This window comes from Paroedura picta, chromosome 2, assembly GCF_049243985.1.
Source record: "Paroedura picta isolate Pp20150507F chromosome 2, Ppicta_v3.0, whole genome shotgun sequence".
Lineage (NCBI taxonomy): Eukaryota > Metazoa > Chordata > Lepidosauria > Squamata > Gekkonidae > Paroedura > Paroedura picta.
Genome location: NC_135370.1, coordinates 96,220,234 through 96,226,416, shown reverse-complemented (window position 1 = coordinate 96,226,416; position 6,183 = coordinate 96,220,234).

The window sequence follows — 6,183 nt, the reverse complement described above, 5'->3', positions numbered from 1 at the left end:
CTGAAAAATTGCTTCTATTCAGTTTGAAATACTACTATGTAGAAATGTTTGGAAGAACTGGTACCTTCTGCAGCTTTATTTCCCTGTAAGAAAGTGGATTCAGTCATTTTATCACAGTATTGCATATAAAAGCACAGGAAGTCTATTCATATGCTTTCCCCCTCTGTCTCCTGTTTATGTAGCTTAAATTGCCAGAACTGTTTTTTACATTTGCTTAATGAATTTGTGAGGTGCCTAAATGCTTGGTTCTCTAACTAGCTATAGTATTTCACCACTTAAACAGATCAGTTCAAAAACGGGCCAGTAACAACTCATGTGTTCACATGATGCTGAACCTTGTTGGCCTAAATAGTAGAATTGACCATAGCAGTATTCTCATGCACGTCATATTCCAGGGGCACAATTCTGTGCAGTTACTACAGTGTAACTCAACTGAAATCAATGGTCTTAGAGTAGTGTAGGTCTACGTAGGTTTGAACTGTAAATGGTGTGATGCCCCTGCTGATTTGAGCCAATTTTTCCTTCTGCCTTGTGTTCATTCAGGGTACCACTTCACTTGACAAACTTTGATTTGATGTTTTGAAATGTTTTGTAGCACAACAGCTTTTCTCAACTCTCTTTACCATTGAGAAAACCCTGAAATATTCATCAGGCTTCAAGAAACGCCAGAAACGGCACAATCCTGCAGAATATGATTAGGAAGCATAGTTATGTACCTGCCCACTTGGGGCCCCTCCCCTTACCACCCCATCCAGTTATATTGACCATTTGGGGGGGGGTCAACATGACCACATATGGTCATATTACCCAATAGAAATATATAAAATCATCATCATCATCATTAAATTTATTTCCCGCTACTCCCTTGTGGCTCGTGGCAGGTCACAGTGTCTTAAAACCCCATTAAAAGACATAAAAATACCCCCAACATGGTGGGGGGGAAAAACCCACTCCCGCCCCTACTACTAGAGGGGTGGAGAAGGAGGTCCCGACAATGTTTGCTTCAAACCCCACCCATTTGGGGAACCCTTCCAAGACTGTCCAGGGTTTCACAAAACCCTGGTTGAGAAAGCCTGTACCACACAATAGCTTTAGATTTTATAGCTATGCTTTATTATTTTCTAATAATGTGATGATGATATAATTTGTGATGCAATTGGCTTAATGGACTAAAGTGTTTTTTTTTGTGTGGAAGTCCATAGTCTTAATGTATTTTGTAGAACCTTAACTGGCTCACAGCCCACCATTTTTCATCTTGAGGACCAATATGTTAGCAAACAAATTTGTTGGTTAAATTTTTCTTCCAAGTTCTGGAAAGCATTGGGAATAAATTAATTAAATGAGCTTAAAATATTAGGTTGCTCTGTGGCAAAGCACTGGCGTAAGAGTATTCATTTTCTGCTGATAGCTATAATTTTTGAACAGGATAAGAAGTCTTCAAAACCACAAAGATTTTAAATGGTAACTAAGACTTTTGTCTGTTTTCAAGGCTTTTGAACTATTAACATTCTCTGGAGTTTACAATTCAAAATATGATTACATGCCTCATATTTTACAATAAAACAACATTCAATAAATGAAGTTTATAGTAGCATTTCAACTGCACAGTTTTTGTGCAGGGGGGAGACTTCAGGATGTTCTGAAATCTTCTAAACTTGGAACTTAACTACACTATATTTTTTAAAGATTGTATCTTTGATTTTAAGATCAAACTCTTCTTCTAGAAACCTCTATGGCTGTAGCCCAAGTTCTGGCTTTCAAAGATTTCCTTCCCTTAGGCTCTCACTTTTCTTGATGTACTCGCATTGTACACAGCACTTTACTGTATAACATAAAAAGTTCCTTTTGGAGCTTCTAATCCAATTTTGCTAGTGGAAGAAAACAGGGAGGAGGGAAGGAAGGATCAAAGGAACAAGAATGGAATGTCGGTAAATTACAGATTTATTTATTTATTTAGATGTATATAATCGCCCTCCCAAATACCAGCTCAGGGTGGTTTACAACAAAATAAATACATTTTAACATTCATCATAAAACAATCGTCCCCGGCCCCAGGGAAGCACGCCTGGCCTCGACCAGGGCCAGGGCCTTTTCGGTCCTGGCCCCTACCTGGTGGAATGAGCTCCCGGGAGAGCTGCGGGCCCTGCGAGATCTTCCATCATTCTGCAGGGCCTGCAAGACGGAGCTCTTCCGCCAGGTTTACGGTTGAGGACGAGGCTAACATTTATGCCCCCCCCCGGGGACCCGGGACCTGGGATTGAGATTGGGGATTAGTACCATCAGTATCCCCTCTCCACCTGCTTGTAGTAGGAGGGGGAGGTTGATTAGCCTATCTTGCCAGGTTAGCTTGCTAACCGATAATGTTATATTGTAATTGTTGCTGAGGGTTTTTAATGGATTTTATTGGGGGTTTTAAAATGTTGTAACCCGCCACGAGCCGTAAGGGAGTGGCGGGCAATAAATCGAAAGATAATAATAATAAGAATAATAAGAATAAGAATAAGAATAATTAAGAATAAGATGGCTAGAATTCCAATTATCAGTACAGCCTACTTGCGGACTTTAAACTCCTCTGATTTTTTACTAGGGAATACTGACCAAGCATACAGGAAAGGAAAATACAGAGCAGTTTTTGGTTTAAATATCTATTTAGAAATGTAGAAGAAAAAAGAAGTGGTGTCATGCCTGCTCTGGCTGCACCTTCAGAGTTGGCGCCAGAGAGTGCCAGGCTAGAGGAGGTGCCTGACTCGCTCCTGGTGCCATCGGGAAAGGTGGCATCAGACCCGCTCTCTCTGGTTTTGACTACAGCTCAGCATGACTTCGCTCCTCATCCCCTGTCCCTGTAGACTCTGTTTCTCCCGGCTCCTGACCTCCCGGACTGGACTCTTGGACTTTGGGGTGAGCTCTGACTCAACTACCTGGTTGTGCAGATATAGCCTGGCAGGGCAACACAAGCAGTTTATTTGGGGGGGGGGGAGTTCATTACAGTAGAGCCACTGTTGTATCATGGTTAGACCTTTAAGAATCCAGAGGCATCTTTTGAATTCTGATACAGAGTGATGAACATGGAGAAAATTAACTCAATAGAACGGGAAAGTTTTCAAATCAGGGTAGTTACATATGTGATTCCTTTGCTTATAGGTTTACTGTTGAGTTTAGGTAGGAGTAACCAATGCTATGTTTGCCGTTTCATTCTCTTGTGATGTGCTTGTCAGCCATAGTGATATTTTACTTTCCCTCCTCCAACATACAAGCTACGTTCCAGGTACAGTGGAATACGTACAAATGTTGTACCCTCTCCCAATACCAGGGCACGCTTACTGCCCTTCTAATCTCCGTCCCATTCCTAGAAATGGGGGACGGGGGGTGAGGACTAGGGTGGAGCCTACACTGATGCTCTTGAAACACCAGCTTGATTGAGTCCTTCACCCCGCGAGACTACTTCACAGGACAGAAGGTAGACCTGGCGTGCATGACCAAAACCTGGGTGCGAGACGGCAGAACTATTACCCTGAAAGATCTAGCCTTGCATGGATTTTCAGTCCTTCACCAGTCCCGGCTCCATTGAAGGGGAGGGGGGTGACAATCATCTGGGAGGCTTACTCCTACAGGGCTCTCCTGGCACCATTGGCCCCAGGAGTTGAATGTGTCAGTCTGGGCTGGGACCATCAAGAATTTGGCCATCTGGTGGGTGTGCTGCTGCCCAATGCACCACCAGCTGCCCTGTTGGGAGGCAGTGGTAACCGTCTGGGCATTGCAGTTCCCTAGGCTCATAATCTGAGGGGACTTCAATGTCCATGTGGACTCATCAGCTCCAGGACTTGACTCGTACCTGGTGTCAGCCATGGCAACACCATGTTTATGAAGACGTATCAAATGGGGGTTTTATGCCACCTTTATCACATCTGCTAGCTCCTGCCCAGCACAATTGTTTGAGGTGGTTCGATCTTTTATCATTCTCGAGGAAGGGAACCAAAATAATAGCCAATTGGATTTGATCTGTGAGGCATTAGTGAGCTACTTTGTGGATAAAGTTGCTCCACGGTGACCTTAGTGCCACAATTGATACAGAATGTTAACTGGAAGCTCTGTGGTTGCTTTAGGGAATGATGTTTAATGGCTTTAGGCGGCTCTCTTTAACCAAAGTGGACAAGTTGTTGGGGTCAGTGAGGGTGACCACCTTCCACCTGGATCCGAGTCCGTCACAGTTGCTCAAATTGGGTGACCAGTAGATAGGAGGCTCCAGAAGGGATATTATAGATCTTCCCTTGACATCCAGCAAATTCCTTGGGGGGTTGAAGGAGGTGGTGGTTTGCCCCCCGCTGAAAAAAAACATTGCTCAATCTGTGGGACCCTGCCAACTACTGCCCTGTCTCACACATGTTTCTGGGGATGATGGTTGAGAGAGCCACTATGGATCAACTCCTGGCATTCTTGGAAGAAACTTTGACGCTTGATCCATACCAGTCCAGTTTCCATCCTGGTTGCCTTGATGATTTCCACGTCAGCTGGATCAGGGCAGTTTATCTATCCTTGTGGTATTAGATCTGCTGGCTGTGTTTGATGTGTCGACCACAAGTTGTTAGCCCACTGCTTTGCTGGATAGGGATTCGGAGGACAGCCTTACAGTGGCTGATTTCCTCCCTCCAGAACCAGACACATAAGGTGGCTGTGTGGGAGGAGTTGCCATGCCCCTACACGGTCTCTTATGCATTGCCACTGGGGGCAGTACTCTCTCACATATAATATCTAAGTGTTTGGCACAGTTGGCACAGAGCTTTAGGCAGGGTTGTCATCAATATGCGGATGACACACAGATCTATCTCCTAATGGACGGCCAGATCCCCCCAGAAACATTTGCCAGATGTTTGGAAGCAGTGTCTGAGTGGCTCAAGCAGAGTCACCTGCAACTCAACCCATCCAAGTTGGAGGTCCTGTGGCTTGGTAGAAGGGCAGAACCAGGAATCGTGCCTCCCTTCCCTGGATGACGAGCAGCTTGAGGCTGAACCTACAACCAGGAACTTTGGGGTGATCTTTGACACCTCCCGATCTATGGGGGTGCAAATCATTAGTAGCCCAGGTGGCATTTTTCCATCTACACCAAGCTAGGCTACTGGTGCCCTACCTGTCTCCGGAGCACCTGGCTACAGTAATCCATGCAATGGTCACTTCCAGAGTAGACTTCTGTAACTTGTTCTATGTGGGTTTTTCTTTGTCCCTGACCTGGAAACTACAGTTGGTATTGCTATGGTCCTCATTAGGTCATCTTATTATTATTATCTGCAAACTGCTCCTGTGGAGCGGTAAAAATAAAAGAGTAAGGGCTAGGTGGGAGGAGAAAGGGGCGGGTGATTCCGTGATAAAAACCCGGAAGGGTCAATCCGAAGCCGCAAAGTGGCTCCCGATTGGCCCATCTGGGGGTCACTCTGGGGACATTTGGCCCGTCCTGGACTCCGTGGTGAGTGGGCTGCAGGCTTTCCATCAAAGACGCAGCAGTCAAAGATGCCATGGCCCTGCTCCTTTTCCGCCGGCAAGCCCGGGACCTTGGGTGGAGAGGGGGGTGGCAGGAAGGCTTCGACGTACCCGGTGGGCCTGCTCTTCTGGCCACGCCAAGGCCGGTACCTCGGAGGCGAAGGGGGAAAAGCCAACGCTGTGGCGAGAAGAGCAGGTCTGATGCATCAGAGACGCGTCAGGACTGCTCCTTTCGCTGCGCTGTGCCCGGGGGGGGGCAGAAAAGGCTTCACCATGTCGCAAAGAGCAGGCCTGGCACGTCATGGACGCGCCGGGCCTGCTCCTGTCGCCGTGCTAACGCCTCCAAATCAGGGAGGAGGGGCTGGCGGGGGCGCGGCGGGGGGTTACCCACAAGGAGACCTGTGAGCCCCTCCGCACCACCGGCACCCCTGCTAGCGTCCATTGTATTTAAAAATACAACGGGCTTTGCCCCTAGTTTATTGTATTTCTTACCTACCACTCTCGGTGTACTGGCTTGTGGCAGGTTACAATATTTAAAAAGTCCCACAACAATAATCCCACTAAAACTCCCATTGAAACAACGTAGAATAATACACAAAAAAACCCCAACGTGTCGGGAAAATAATCCTACTCCCAAACAGAATGCCTGCCATCCAGGGAGGGGAGGCACGACCGGAGGTCTTTTCATTTCTTTGATTTTTCTTAAATTAG